The 15,741-nt window shown below is 48.0% G+C and overlaps 1 protein-coding gene across 5 annotated transcripts in view; it reads right to left on the bottom strand.

The window, feature by feature from the left end:
• Window positions 1-15,741, bottom strand: part of FHL2 (four and a half LIM domains 2) — a 104,173-nt gene that overhangs the window by 29,382 nt on the left and 59,050 nt on the right. Inside the window, exon 1 of one of the 5 annotated variants that reach the window (XM_047781317.1) lies at window positions 1,721-1,950. The exons of 3 other annotated variants lie outside the window; for them this stretch is intronic. The gene's annotated coding sequence lies outside the window, so the exon portion shown is untranslated. Of the gene's footprint in view, window positions 1-1,414; window positions 1,671-1,720; window positions 1,951-15,741 lie in introns of those variants that run through there. One more of the 5 variants, XM_047781316.1, reaches the window with a different exon arrangement.

The following is a 15,741-nucleotide window of genomic DNA, read 5'->3' as shown; positions in this document are numbered from 1 at the left end:
TTTTTTTTCTTCCATATACACTGCTGCTGATGTGCAGGCTAACATCCCTGGAAGCAGCCACTTCCTGGGTATTTTCTAGTTGTGGAAACTGAGGCACCACAAGATAGGTGACTTGGCCAAGGCAGCACAGCTGGATGGACCGGGACATGGGCTCAGGCAGCCTGGCTCCAGCCCAAGCTGGCCTGCCACACCTGCCTCGTGGCATGTTTGTGCTTGAGACTGCCCCACAGTGCCTGGAACTGCCTGGCCGGTGGTAAACCAACATAGCCCTTCCAAAATGCATCCTGTACAGATGTATTTAAAGCCCACAGGACAATAAACACTATGGAGACCTCATTCTATATGTTAATTAATAATCCTTAAAAATTCTGGATAAAAACGGCTGTGAAAAAAAAAAGTCTATGAAAACACAATGAAATGTCCTTCTCGATTTTTTAGGAGTTTAGTTGTCAGCCTAGGAATCCCTGTACTTTTAAGACTTTCCTCAAACGTTTTTGAGTCCAAATCACTTTCAGAATACCAAAGAGACTACCTCTAAGGTAGCCTCACAAAACACATATAAGCGGGTTAGCGCCAAAGGAGTAAGAAGTATTTGACCACGTTCTTTTTTTTTTCTTTTTTTTCCTGTCTGCACCCATGGCATATGGAGGTTCCCAGGCTAGGGGTTGAATCAGAGTTGCAGCTACCGGCTACACCACAGCCACAGCAATGCAGATCTGAGACACATCTGCAACCTACACCACAGCTCACCGCAACACCGGACCCTTAACCCATTGAGCAAGGCCAGGGATCATACACGCAACCTTATGGTTACTAGTCTGGGTTTGCTAACCACTGAGCCACGATGGGAACTCCCTGTGTTCAGAACACAGTTGTGGTTATAAGCCCCAGCTCTGATTTAGTGCCTCCCAAGAGCATCACATTTAACCGGATTAGACTAGTCGGAATGGAAACCCAAATGGGAACTCAAGGGAAAGAGAACCGATTTTTCATTTAAAAACAAAAGCTAAAACATTTCCCGCAATTTCAGGTATGCTCAGATACTACATCAAGGGAATTTAAGATTAGCACTTTTTTCGTTTAAAAGAAACCCCACTTTTTTCTTAACCCTGGTGGTTCCATTCTTTTAATTTTCCCGCGGACCCATACCTGAGGCCACCCACAAGTGCCCAGAGGACCCACGTGGCCAGCGCACCACGACCACTAGCTTGGTGAACCTCCTCTCCAGGATGCAGGCTGCTGGCCTCTCCCTGGGATGGAGAGGGGTCCTTCCGACCCAAGGTACACCCGGGGTGTCCCCTTGCTTCAGCTCCGCTTTCCAGGGTGTCCCCCCAACTACCCGGCCCCGCCATCCCCGGGGTGTCCCCTCCTCCGCCAGCTCCCCAGTCCCTCGGCCAGGCTGGAGCGCACTCACCGCGCGGCTCACTCCGGGAGGTCCGGGCATTTCTGCCCCGCGGGGAGAGGTGCACCCCGCCCGGAGAACCCGCGTGTCATTTGACCAAATAAGGAGACGCTCGCTGGGAGGCGCGGGCGACGCGAGCCGGGCGTTTGGGCGCCTGGGGCTCCGGATCCGCGCTGGGTACCCCGGCCCTTTGTTTGCCGCAGGCGTGTCCTCGGTTCCTGGTCTCGTCGGCTCAGGTTCCGGGGCTCCAGCCCGGTCCTGGCGCTCTGAGGCCCGGCGGGGAAGTTGCGGGGGCGGCGGGAATGGGCGGCCACTTACCGGGTCTGCAGCTGCGGGAGGCGCGCCCGGGGCGGAGGCGAGGGTGCTCAGGGCGGCCCCGACGGCCCCTCGGTCACAAAGTCAGCCGGCGATGGCAGGAAAAATGGGTAAGGCCAGGTCTTTGTTCCATTGGGGAGGGACAAGGAAGGTCCAATCCCCCACACCCCAGGCCGGTCGTCCCCTCCCGGGCAGGAAGACCGAACTAAGATGGAGAGAGCGCCTCCCACAAGCCAAGCCCCGGCCCCGCACCCAGCCTGGTGGGACGGGCACCGCCCGAGGAGCGCGCGGCTTGGGCTGGCCTGGGACAGGGATAGGATGGAAATGTCCTCCACGTGCAGCCCGGCGCAGATGGCAGATGGATGCCAAGGCAGAGGAAAAGGGCCGGGGGCAGGCGTGTCACATTGCACTCAGTGGGTCTCAGAGAAGGAAGAGTTCTTGGATTGCGCTCTCTTGCTTGATGCTCAATGTCCCCTGACATTTCAGAGGACGGAACCATAGAACCCAAGGGCTAGCCTATCAGCCACCACCTACTGCCAACCAGCTCTACGGGGCATCCTCTTTGCTCCTTAGCCCCCAAAGGTAAGGGTTAATTCCCCAGTTTATAGGGAGGAAATTTCAGCTCAAAGAGGTTTGCTCAGGACCTCCTGAGTGCTAATTAGAGTAGCTGAGATTTGATGTGGTGTCTGTCGATGGCAAAGCCAAATTACAGGGGAGGAGGTGCCCCTAGTCCCATCAGTCACCCTAGTGTCTCCCCTGGATGGGGGGGGGGCACGGAGACTCGCCCCAGAGCTGAGCCCCCAGAACCTCCCTCCTGAAGATGGGAAGTGTGGGCTCCAGACCCAGACCTGATTTCCCAGGGACAGTCAAAGCACCATGATCTGGAAATCCAGTGCAAATTTGCTGCAAAGCCTTTACTCTCTGCAGTTACCCGCATGTGTTGTCTATATGGTTGCAAATTAGAAAATGATCTCCTCCGTCTCAAATGATGAGCCTAAAGCTTGTTTGTAAAAACAAAGGGGAAAAAATGAAACACTAATTTCTGCATTTATCTTATTTCTTCTTTGTTTTGGCTTACTGGATTATCTTATTTTTTTTTATATTTTTTAAATTTCTGAGTTAAATGTTAAATTCATTTGTTTTAATTTTCTTTTTAACTAATATACTTATTTAGTTCTATAAATTTTCTTTTAATAACATGTTAGCCATGTCACACAGATTCTGATATGCTGTGTTTTCTTGATTATTATTTTAAGAAATCCTACAATTTTGTATATTTCCTTGACATAAAAGAATAAAGGAACATACTAAATGACCCTATAGAGATATATATCAGCAAAATCCAAACTCTGGAAGCAAATTTACTCAGTTTCTACAATAATATCACTCAGAAAAAAAAAAAAAGGAATTAAGAAAGAAAGGAAGGAAAGGGATGGAGAAGGAAATCAATACATTAAAAAAGACTTAACAGGGGAGTTCCCATCCTGGCTCAGTGGAACCAAATCTGACTAGGATCCATGAGGACGTAGGTTCTATCCCTGGCCTCAAGCAGTGGGTTAAGGAACTGGCGTTGCTGTGGCTGTGGTGTAGGTTACAGATACAGCTCCGATTTGACCCTTAGCCTGGGAACTTCCATATGCCCTGGGTGTGGCCCTAAAAAGACACACACACACACACACACACACACACACACACTTAACAAACTGCAATGGATGCATGGATTTTAGATTCTGAATCAAAAAACAAACTGAAAAAATAAGCTTTCATGAGATAATCTGAGGAAATGTGACACTAACACGTGATGACCTTAATCAATTAATATTAATTTGTCATAGGTATGGTAATGACAGTGCACACACTCACATATTTTTAAAGCTCTTATGTTTCAGAAAGAGTACCAAAATATTTACCAGTGGAAAAACATTATGTCTGGAGTTGTTTCAAAATAACTGGGGTGAGGAGGATCTATAAATATATAAAGGAAACAGCACTGGCCATAGAAGAACGGTAGCCATTGAAAGGTGGCGGCAGGTATGTCCAAGTTCATTATACTCGTCCTTTTCCTGTTACGATACTTGAAAAATTCCGTAATAAAAATAATTTAAATTATAAATGCATTTGCCCTTAACCTAGCATTTCCTTTTAATGGAAATTATCGTACAGATGGACTTGCTCCTGGATAAACAGATATCAATATACAAGAGTAGTCATAGAATAGTTTGTAATAGCAAAATATTGGACCAGGTTATATGTTCACCAACAGGGCCTAGTTCAATATCGCGTGGCACATTTTAGAATTATTTCTATATGCAGCTGTTAAAAAGAACGAGGTAACTCTTTACAGATTTGGCACGTTGTAGATAACAATAACCGTTTGTGTTGCTAAGGAAAGAAAGGGGAAAGGCACTATGCGCATACAATAGTGGGGTATAGAGCTGGGTAGCTGGAGGTCAGGAGTAGAGGGGAGACTGATTTTTACTATATTTCCTTGGTTTTTTGAATTTTGAGCTATCCAAAGGTACTGTCCCTTCAAAAATTAAGGTATTTTATAAGTTAAAGCAACACATGCTTCTTTAAGCAAAAGAGGAAACATTTGTTAAACCAAGCTTTAGAAAGCCAAAGGCAATTTGCTAGAGAAGAATTAGAGGAAGGAGAAATGAATTCTGGGCTTGATTACATAGGTACTTTTCGGAACAATTTTAACCAAAGAACAAACTACTGAAAAACAAATTTTCAATAGACGGTCTGGAGAAATATATTTTGTAAAGCTCTGTCTTGGGCATCATCGTCCAACTGTCTCTCCATATCTTAAGAGGTTGGTTCCAGGACCCCCGAGGACACCAAAATCCGAGGAAGCTCAGGTCTCTTATATAAAACAGCAGAGCATTTGCATAGAACCTCCTGTACACATTAAATCATCTCTGGATTACTTCTAATACAGAAACTACCTAAATAGCTGTAAATGCTATGTAAATAGTTACCAGGCTGGCAAATTCAAGTTTTGCTTTGGGGAACTTTCTCGATTTTTTTTTTTTAAATAGTTTCCATCTGAGGTGGGTTAAATTCTCAGATGCAGAACCCACTTATATTTGGAGGGCCGACCCGTATTCCCAGGACCCTAATGATTGTGCATGCATATCATATGTGCTTATTAAATACAGAAGTTGGACCACAGAAGAATTGTTTTAATATGTGACAAGTCTTTCATTTTGTAATTGGTTACTTCACAGTATAGCAGATGGAGTATTATAGAAAATATGACACTATCTATAGCAAGATAGCCGATCTCTGGAATCTAGCCTGGATTTGAATTCCTGTCCTGCTGACGACAAGCTCTGTAGCCCCCAGACAACCACAAAACCTTCCTAACCCTCGGTTTGCTCATATGTAAGATGGGCCACTGACAGAGTTTGCAGAACTGTTGGGAAGCTGCTTTGACACAGTGCATATAAACTGCTTACCACTAGTGCACCCTTGGCACACAGTAGGCTCTCAGGGTATATTAGCTTTTTTTCCGTGGGTAAAGGAGAGATGAATCCAGAATAGGAAGGAAACGTGAAGGTGGTTAAACAGTACGAAGGTTTTTTTTTTTTTTTTTTTTAGTTATAAGATTATCCTGCGGATGTCATGGAAGAATGGTGACTATAATTAACAACACTGTATGGTTTACTTGAAAGTGGCTAGCTAAGCAAGTCAATCCTAAAAGTTCTCTTCATGCAGACACACCAAGGTTGTTACCTGTGTGAGGTGATGGATGTTAACTAATGCATTATGGCCATCGTTTCACAATGTACACAAAGCTCAAATTGCGCTGTACCCCTGAAACTAAGAGAATGTCATGTATCAATTGTATCTCAACAAAGAAAAAGCAGGAAACAGACCTAATTCTCATCAGTAGGAAGGAATGTGGTTTAGGTCCTGTTCTAAAGATAAAAGAGGATCCTTTTGCAAGAAAAATTCTGTGCTATAGATAAAAGTCTAGTTCATAGGAGGACCAATACTAAGAAATTATATTTCCTGGGAGAGGAACCCAGTGGTGATGCAGATGGGTTATTCAAGTCTTCTCTGATTTTTTTTTTTTAAGGCCATACTTGAGGCATATAGGCGAGGGGTCAAATCAGAGGTATAGCTGCTGGACTACATCACAGCCACAGCAATGCCAGATCCAAGCCGTGTTTTCGACCTATATCACAGCTCACGGCAATGCCGGATCCTTAACCCACAGAGTGAGGCCAGGGATCAAACCCGCATCCTCATGGATTCTAGTCGGATTCATTTCCACTGAGCCACAACAGGAACTCTGAGTCTTCTCTGATTTACTTCAGTTCTCCTGTAATTCCCACACCGGCCAACACAGGCCAGATGTCTTCTTACCCTCGGGTGGGAGAGGCCCGGCTCGGGACCAGGAAAGAAAAGGAAGGCTTTACAGGGTAGGCCAGTGGTTCTCCAAGTGGGATCTGAGACCAAAAGCATTCGTATCACTCAGACCTTTGTTAGGAGAAAGCATGGGCAGGCCAGCTCTGTGTTTGAACAAGCCCTGCAGATAATGCTGATGACTGAGAGTGCTCTGGGGTGAAACACCCCTACAGATCCATCTCTGGACTCCGTAATTTACCAGAAACTTCTATGGGGGAAGGGAATAGGAACAGAGACACACTAATCACAGGCCAGGTCCGGGGACTCACATGCAACTGCAAGGATTACTCACACTGTGGGCACTTCTCAGTGAGAGGCACAGACAGAAGAACCCTTACAAGGCCCGAAGTTCTAGCTGAGTCTCAGTGATACAAACACTGGAACTGAACTCTCTTCCGAGCCTGAGAGGAGGGCCAGCTTCCAGGCATGTGGGCCTGTTGCAGACCCATCTGGGGGTTGGTGGGGAGGCACCTGGGGCCCTGGCCACTCCCAGCAATAGCTGGAGCAGAGGCTCCCAGCATCACCCTAGCCTCCATCTCAACAGAGATCTTGGCAATGTTTTTCTCCCATGAAGCAAGGATTTCTCGCTGGCAGTTAGTCTGGCCCACTCCAACCCTGGGCAGGAAGCTGGTGGATGACCTGCCCCTGATTCAGAGGGAATCATCATAATTGCCTCGTGGTTAGAGAGTGAGTAAGCGTCTCAGATCATAAAAGCTGGCAGCAAGGGGGGAGGGGAAGGGAGGGGAGCCGGCTCTGGAGGCAGGGCGCCTGCCCAGCCTCAGACACCTGCCTGCCTTTTCCTAACAGCACAGATTGCAACCGGATTCAGCAGGAAACCCCCTAGGGCGATGGCCTCACAGGCTGGGTGCTCACTGCCTGGGCCCCTGAGCTTGCGGAGCAGACGGGGAAAACTTGGTTTGGTTACAGTAATGATAGATGGATGGATGGCTCTTGAAGGACCCAAGACTTTCAGAAAGAGCTCAGGCCTCACAAAAGGCAAACGCTTTACCTGCCCTTCCCCCACCACGCTCTGGTTAGGAGGGAGATGCTTGGCTGGTCCTTAGACGAAATTTCCACATCCCACTTCTTCATACTCCCCCTTCCTCACACTGACTCCCGGGTGTGTTAAGCCTCCAAACACGTCTGCCTTTGAGCCAAACCCACAAGCAGCTCTGGGATCCTGGCCCTGCCATCCTTGCCATCCTCCGTTCCTGCGTAACTGAGCATCTGATACGAGTTTCCAGGGTGCCCTTGTGAAGTCAGAACAGTTCTGGCCTCTCTTAACGACCAATGAAAGGAAGCGGTTCACACCGCAGCTCCTTTGGGTCTGTTTCGGATCAGGAAACACTGGGCTGTTTCCGATGAAATTATTTCTACTGTGGGCCCAGAAATACTTTGCTTCTGGCTCTTTCTTTGGGATCGTTTTGTTTCCGATTCCAGCTCTTTTCTGTAGCAATTCTTTCACTTCTCTGCTTGGCAGCAGTTGTGGGGTTGTTTTTTCTTTTTTTACTTTTTTTCCTGTCAGTGAGTCCAAAATCCATTTTTAAAAAGTTTGAATGTCCGAGGTCTGTGCAAACCTGGCAAATCCCTGTTTTAAAGGAACCATGTTGCGACCCTAAACTTCCTGCAGCACTTTGACATGCAGCCTCTGATGGTCCTTCCTGGCGTCCCTGATATGGGAGCTTTTCATGCCTCGCTTGTTTCTCAGAATGCTGGTTTCCAAACCACACTGCAACTGCAGTTATTCTTTGCGAAGTAACTTTTATGAGTCAACACTGTGACTTTAAAATCCTAACATTTGTCTTGGGCCACCAAAGTCCTTTCATACTGTTTCTGCTTTGGTCAGGGTCATTAACAGAAAACCTGGTGGTCTAGTTGCTAAGGCCTAGGCGCCTGGTGGATGGGGGAGGCATGCGGCGGGCAGGGCTCCAGGCCAGGAACGCCAATGGAACAGTGTGTACATGGCCACAGTTAACAAATACCCTCAACCTCACCTCACCTGGGAGACAAAGGGTGTGCCACCTCTCCTACCTCAAAGGGTTAATTATCTAGTTTTTGTGCAAGTTCTTTTTTTTCGTTTGTTTGCTTTTTAGGGCCACGCATGGGGCATATGTTAGTTCCCACACTAGGGGGTCGAATTGGAGCTGTGTCTGTGACCTACACCACAGCTCACGGCAACACGGGATCCTTAACTCACTGAGCGAGACCAGGGATCAAACCCACTTCCTCATGGATGCTAGATGGGTTCCTTACCACAGAGCCACAGCGGGCACTCCTCCAAGTCGTTTTTATGGCTAATCAATAATTGAAAGTTTCCTGGAATGTCTCCTGTGGACGGCTCTTCAGCAAGATGTGGATCTGTGTGTGATGAAAAGCTGTAGTTTAAGTTGACTTGCGGTCTTCTAAAAAACAAGTTAAGGAATGAACCGGGGTTGGGGGCGCCTGTGGGAGCGTCATCTTGCAATCAGGTGCCTATTTATCCACAGAGACTCTGCTGGAGCTTTGAAGGGGTCCACGCCCTTGGAGGGCGCTGCAGCCAAGCAGGTGGGGAGCTGGGGCCCAGAGACGGGCATACAGTTCCTCCCCATCCAGAGGCCTGCTTCCAGGGGGATCAGAAAGAAGGCTGGTTCGGACAGCCTCACAGAGCCAGCCGGGTCTGCAGGAAGAGTCAGCTTATTCTGGACACGTCTCTCTTCACAGACGGGGCGCATACAGTCCATGGATGTCAGTTGACAGCCTGACTCTGCATTGACTTTAGAGGAACAGCCATTCATCACCACTGTTACAGCACGTTTCCTCTGCTTTGCTTTTCTGACTGATGTGGTGGCACGCTCTATAGAGGAGGGTGAGAAGGGTGTGGATTAAGAGTCTTAGCAGATTCCTGGCTTCTCCTGTGGCCTGAAACTCCAGGGGGAGAGGTGTCTTCAGCCGGGCTCTGCATCCACCGTGGTGCTGGGGAGCAGAGTGCTGGCGGGAGCCCATGGCAGCTGCCATGACTGTGCCACTTCCCAGTGGCATCAGGAAACACTGGAGATGGTGGCAGGAAGGGCCCAAAGGAGGGGATGTCTAGTGTGATAGGCCTTGGGACATAGTGAAGGGGCCTCCTGGGAAGAGGGGCTCCTAGAAGCACAAAGGGACAGAGATGGCAGGAAAGACGCACAGAGGAGAGGGGGGGAAGGTGGGAAGGTGGTGAGGGCAAGTGAGAGGGAGCGTCCGTGTGGGCAAGTGAGAGGGAGCGTCCGTGTGGGAGGGCTGGAGGGCACAAGTTCACCATCCTCCTGGAAGCTGGGATGCTTTCCGAGGAAAAGGTTACTGCCAACCTCTCCATGCCTTGGCTTCACTCCTGCCATTCCAAGCAAGGCCACAGCCCTGTGAGCCCAGCAAGATGGCAGCTGAGGGAAGTTTCACAAAGGGGATCCACCAGCTTGGATCTCCCTTCCTGTTGAATGGAGCTGTCAATGCCAGCCGTGCGGGCGCTCCTGAGGTTGGTGCGCATTTGGTCTGCAGTCCTGCTCAGGATGCACAGCAGATCATGCAGTATTAGGCTCCCTGTCCCAGAATGAGGAGGCAGAGAAGTGATGACAAATCCATGCTGCAGCATCCCAGGTTGGTGCTGGCTTCCTCTGGAGTCCAGGCTGGAAGAGCCGGGAGCGCTTTTCCCCAAGCAGGTAATGCAGCGTGGCTCCTGGGACCTCTGCGGCGGCTCTGCCAGGTGGACTGCTGCCTACTCCCTGCTTCCTGCCACAGGGCCAAGGCCAAATTAGCCAGGAGGAAAGGCATTCCAGGAGCTCAGAGATTACCAGGCTGGGGTGGGAACCCCAAACTACCCTCTGCCCTGGCCAAGCTGGAAGCAGGGTCTGGACTGGGGGGAGCCTGGAGCACCGTGGTCCCACAAGACAGGAGCAGGGCCGCAGGAGAGCTTTGTCTTCCAGGGGAAGCAGTTTGCCAGCCAGAAGGAGACCCAGGGTGGCTTTACTGGTGAATCCTGGCCTGAATGCCTCCTCCTTAGAAGCAGGCAGTGCACCAATCACAGAAGTAATCCCAAATAACTGAAGAATGAGTGGTTTTCTCCTTTCTGTCCTGGTGGTGGTGGGGCAGTCTTAGCAGATGGAGCGGGAGGGTTAAGCTGAATGTTGGTCTGTGTGAGTCCATGGCAGGGCCACCAACAGCCACTTTAACTGAGCATCCCCAGCAAGCCAGGCTTCAGCACACCCTGCTCTGAATGTTGGCAAACTGCCTGCTGACAGAGGTGAAAGGGCAGTGAAGTCTATTCTAACTACTAGTCTCTGGGAAATGTGTCATCCACCACCCTGCGAGTTCATGCTGGTGTCTGAAACCAACACTTTGGACTGTCTTACTCAGACCAGGAAGGTTTCCTGGCACAAGGAGCCAGAGGGAGGTGAGTGGACATCTTTTTGTGTGGTTTGTGTTTCTATGATGCTGACAACCATAGGGGTCCACGCAGGTGGAAAGAAATGCTGGAAGGCTCAGGTGAGGAGAAGTGACATCCTTCAAGAAGACAGAAGTTAGCGCCCATCCTTCCAGAAAGGAAGTTAGTGTCCTTCCAGACAGAAGTTAGCAATGCTGCAAAGCTGAAGACAGGAGGCAAGCATTTAGAAATTCAGGTGATAGAAATAAGCTTAGGGAGTTCTGTTGTGGCTCAGCATTAATGAACCCAACCACGAAGATGAAGGTTCGATCCCTGGCCTGGCTCAGTGGGTTAAGGATCTGGCATTGCTGTGAGCTATGGTGTAGGTTACAGACGTGGCTCGGATCTGGTGTTGCTGTGGCTGTGGTGTAGGCCAGCAGCTGCAGCCCTGATTCGACCTCTAGCCTGGAAACTTCACATGCCTTGAGTGCAGCCCCCACCCCACCCCCAAAAAGAAATATATTTAGTTATTTCAGGAAGCAACATACTGTGTATTAAACCAACCTCAGGTAGGATGTTATGAGACCAGTACCTAGAAGGGTTTAATTTTAATATTTCCGAGTTCCATTTTGTCATTTACAAAATATTCACCATGCTGGACCAGAATCCATGGCTTGTTTATTAAATCCTGAATGTAAAGGTCAGGGCAGGGCAGGGGGCAAGTGGTAATATGAACCCACATAAAAGAATTCCACACGGGTCTCCTGGGGCATATTAATATCATTGCTTGAGATATTCAGACTCATTCATTTCCATCAATAAAACTGTTCCTAAAATTAAGGCAGACTCACATCCAATGTACCTTCAACTGCAGACAAAACTAAAGAACATAAGCATGATTTCCCAGTATTGCCTTGGAGTTAAAGTTTTAAAATGTAACTTTAAAAAATGAACACAGATTAGAACTCTAAAAAGTCTATTATCAAAGACCAATGCTGTCACACTTAGAGCAAGTTTTTGAAAAAATGCTAAGCATGATATGGCAACATTTCTTTCTCATGAATCCTTTTCAAGCTCCACTGCAGAGCCCTGTCTCTTATTCCTGGTTTGAGTTACAATCTTTCCCCCCACTCAACTCAGAATTCTAATCTTTGAAGTGACAAATTTGTGTATGATCTTGGAACTTAGAGCTGTTTTGATGTTAAGAGCTCAGATGTTAAGAGCATCCTTCTCCTAGCAATTGGACTGAAGGAGGTGGCCAAGAGGAAGCTATTGGGCAGGAACTTGCTGTTTGCACTGTGAGTCACCTTCACAAAGCCACAAAGTTAAGAAAGCTTGGGCCATCCCTTCCAGAGCTTAAAGTCCAGTGTGTCTGGAAGGGAGGGTTCCAGCTTGGTAAAGATAAAGTGCCAATATGATCTGGTCGGAGTTAAGATAATAGAAAGCATATCCCACGCCGGGTATATATTCAGAAGAGTGGAAAGCCAGGTCTCAAAGAAACATTTGCACTTGCGTGTTTATTGCAGCCTAATTCACAGCAGCCAAGAGGTGGAAGCCACCCAAGTATTCATCAGTGAATGAAGAAACAAAATATGGTATAGACAAACAAGGGTAGATTAGTCAGTCTTTAAAAGCAAGAAGGGTCTGTTTGTTCATGACAGGCTGCAACATGGACGGTTTTGAGGATGTTATGCCAGGCGAAGTCAGCCAGTCACAAAAGAAATGCTGAACGATCCCATTTAGGAGGTACCTCCGATAGTCAAATTTATAGCGACAGAAATTAGATGGTAGGGGACTGGGGGCTGGGAAGAGAGGGGATGAGTTGTGTAATGGGTACAGACTTTCAGTTCTGCCAGAAGGAAATGTTCTGGAAATCTGTTGTACAACAACGTGAATATACTTACATGACTGAACTGTACACTTATAAACAAAGATGCTAAAAAAAAAATCAGAAAAGTACATGTGTAGAAAGTGGGGGGAACACACGAGAAGTGCTTAGTCCAAGCTGCAGGTGTGCAATGGCTAATTTTATGTTGACGGGGCCGCAGGGTGCCCAGACATTTGATTAAACATTATCCTGGGCATATCTATGAGGGTATTTTGGGGTTCAGTTAGCATGTGACTCGGTAGACGGAATAAAGCAAATTGCCCTTCTTTATGGGGGTAAAGCCCATCCAATCCACTGAAGGTTTACACAAAACAAAAAGGCTGACCCTCCCCTGAGTAAAACAAAATTCTTTCTGCGTGACAACCTTCAAGCTGAAACATCTGTATTCTTCCTGCTTTGGGACTAGAACGGAAATAAGGGTTCTCCTAGGGGTCTAGCTTGCTGACTCACCCTGCAGAGAGCTTGGGACTGCTCAGTCTCTCTCTCCTTTTTTTTTTTTTTTTTTTTTTTTTGCTTTTTAGGGCAGTACCCAAGACGTATGGAGATTTTCAGGCTAGGAGGTCGAATTGGAGCTATAGCCACAGCAACCCGAGATCGGAACCACATCTGTTCATGGCAAAACGAGATCCTTAACCCACTGAGCGAGGCCAGGAATTGAACCTGCGTCCTCATGGATACTAGTTGAATTCATTTCCGCTGCGCCACTATGGGAACTCTGTGACTGCAGAGTCTCCATAATCACGGCACCCAATTCCTTACAGTAAATCCCAGAGACACATATCTTTGGAGAACACTGATTGACTCAGTGATAAAGCGTCCCAGGAAGGCTTCCTAGAGGGGGTGTCATCTGACCCAAGCCTTAACAGACAGGCACTAGGTGGCTAGGTGGCCATTTGGCCAACATGAATGGGGCACCGAGGCCAATGGGACTGGTCAAGGCCTGGGTCAGAGTGTGGCACCAGTTCAGCATCACTGGAGCCAGGGATGAGGCTGGGGAACTGTGCCCAGGCCATGGGGAGACAGGTGCCACGTCGGGGAGCTTCATCCTATGAATATCTCCCACTCCCACTAGACCCACCCAAGCGAGCACGCAAGCCTGAGGCCAGAAGGGCTGGTGATTCCAGGCTAAACAAGCTCAGAGGTGTCTTTAGTGCAGGATGTTTCAGAGCCACCACCCCTCCTTTTTCTGTCTTTTTAGGGCCACACCCACGGCATATGGAGGTTCCCAGGCCAGGGGTCGAATTAGAGCTGTAGTTGCCAGCCTACACCACAGCCGCAGCAACGCGAGATCCAAGCCGTGTCTGTAACCTACACCACAGTTCATGGCAACACCAGATCCTTAACCCACAGAGGGAGGCCAGGGATCAAACCCAACTCCTCACGGACACTAGTGGGGTTCATTAACCACTGAGCCACCATGGGAACTCCTTTTTTTGTTTGTTTGTTTGAGAGTCTTTAACAAGCCAGAGTGTAGCACACATCTTCAGAAGAGGATGTTGTATTTTAATACAGATCCCTCTCCTTGTCTAATTCTGACTCCCACTGAGATGGGGAAGGAAGCCAGTTTCCATAGCCTAGGAGGAGACTGGGGCCATTAAAAGGGCTGGATGGGAGTTGCCCGGCCAGCTCTTTGGGTAGATGACTCTGGCTCAAATATACGAATCTACCTGGGGCTCATTTAGAAGGTTTAGATCCTCCGCCCGGACCCTCTGGAGTCCCCTTGGGTCCTGTTTACTGCTTCTGTGTGGACTGGATTCACGCCCCTCTCCCTCAAGTCTGACAACCAGAGGCAATGTCTACACTCAAGAGCATCTCTGCAGGGTGAAACCTAATATGGGTTCACCCTGTAAGGAAATGCAAAGCCCTGTAAGGAAAAACTTCAAGAGTGACACCTCAAAGGAGTATGGTTCCCCACGAATGGTCCTACTTAATTGATGTCATTTCCTCCTTCTTTCTATTAAAGCAATGGCCTCATTCAAAAAACAAAACAAAAACAAAAAACAGCATCTCTGCAGGGTCAGAAACCATGGGCTCACTCAGCCCTCCTCTTCCCTGTCCTGTTTCCCCACTTCCTACGGGGGTGGGGGCGGGCACTTGCTTGTTAAGCCACACTCTGCTCCTGGCAAACCCAACCAGGGACAAGTGGCTCTGCTTAGTCCAAGAAGGCATATGAGGAACAAGGGCGACAAGACGTGGGAGAGGGGTCAGCTTCAAGCATGTTAACCGTGTAAATCGGGAGAAATTATGGTCGGCGACTGGATGGATACTGAGGATGAGTCTAAGATAATTTCTTTGGCTTGGATAACAGGACGGTACCAGCATCAGGAAGAGAGAACAAATCAGTTGTGGTGGGAGATGGATGCAGTTCAGACCTATTGAAACTGAAGCACTTTGGGGACAGCCACCCAAATAGAAAGATTTTCCAAATTTGTATGAACAAGCAGGGCCGGGGTGTGAGTGGGTGATACGGACATAAGGCTCATTAGATAAATGGTAGTTTAAAAAACAACTATCAGGAGTTCCCGTCATGGCTCAGTGGAAACGAATCTGATTAGTATCCATGAGGACACAGGTTCGATCCTTGGCCTCACTCAGTGGGTTAAGGATCCGGTGTTGCTGCGAGCTGTGGGGTAGGCCACAGACGCAGTTCAGATCTGATATTGCTGTGGCTGTGGTGTAGGCTGGCAGCTACAGCTCTGATTCGACCCCTGGCCTGGGAACCTCCATATGCCGTGGGTGTGGCCCTAAAAAAAAAGACAGTAAATAAATAATAAAAAACAACTATCACATATAAAATAGATAAACAACAAAGGCCTACTATATATAGCACAGGGAACTCTACTCAATATTCTGTATTAACCTATATGGGAAAAGAATCTGAAAAAGAATGGATCTATGTATAACTGAATCACTCTGCTGAACTGTTGGAGGCATGACTATGTGACATGACAAAGAGTGGAAAGAAAAGACTGGCGCCATAGAGTGGCTGTAGAAGGTCAGTCTATACAAAGTCTTGTGACTCTCTAATGACCCTTGAGGCAAAACAAATGAGAACAACATCAAAAAATGGCATCTTGAAAACAAGATTGCTGAAGCACTGATGTTGCTTTTGGAAAACCATCAGCTCTGACATTCTCAGGACTGGAGCCTTGGGGGGTTTATGGGAGAGGCCATAGATGGCTTGAAGCAATCAACAAATTATGGCCTGGGAGGGCTAAAACGTTTATGGTTATTTTATGTGCTTAGGAATGACTGTCCTAGCATATCTTGCTTCCAATAAGTCTGAAGTAAAATATCGATGTATCCCTGAACGTATCCCCTGTACGTATCCCCTGCACGTACAAGGAAGTA

The sequence above is a fragment of the Phacochoerus africanus genome, chromosome 5, assembly GCF_016906955.1.
Source record: "Phacochoerus africanus isolate WHEZ1 chromosome 5, ROS_Pafr_v1, whole genome shotgun sequence".
NCBI classification, from domain to species: domain Eukaryota; kingdom Metazoa; phylum Chordata; class Mammalia; order Artiodactyla; family Suidae; genus Phacochoerus; species Phacochoerus africanus.
The sequence above is the reverse complement of the archived record's forward strand: the minus strand, read 5'-3'. Positions and strand labels throughout refer to the sequence as shown.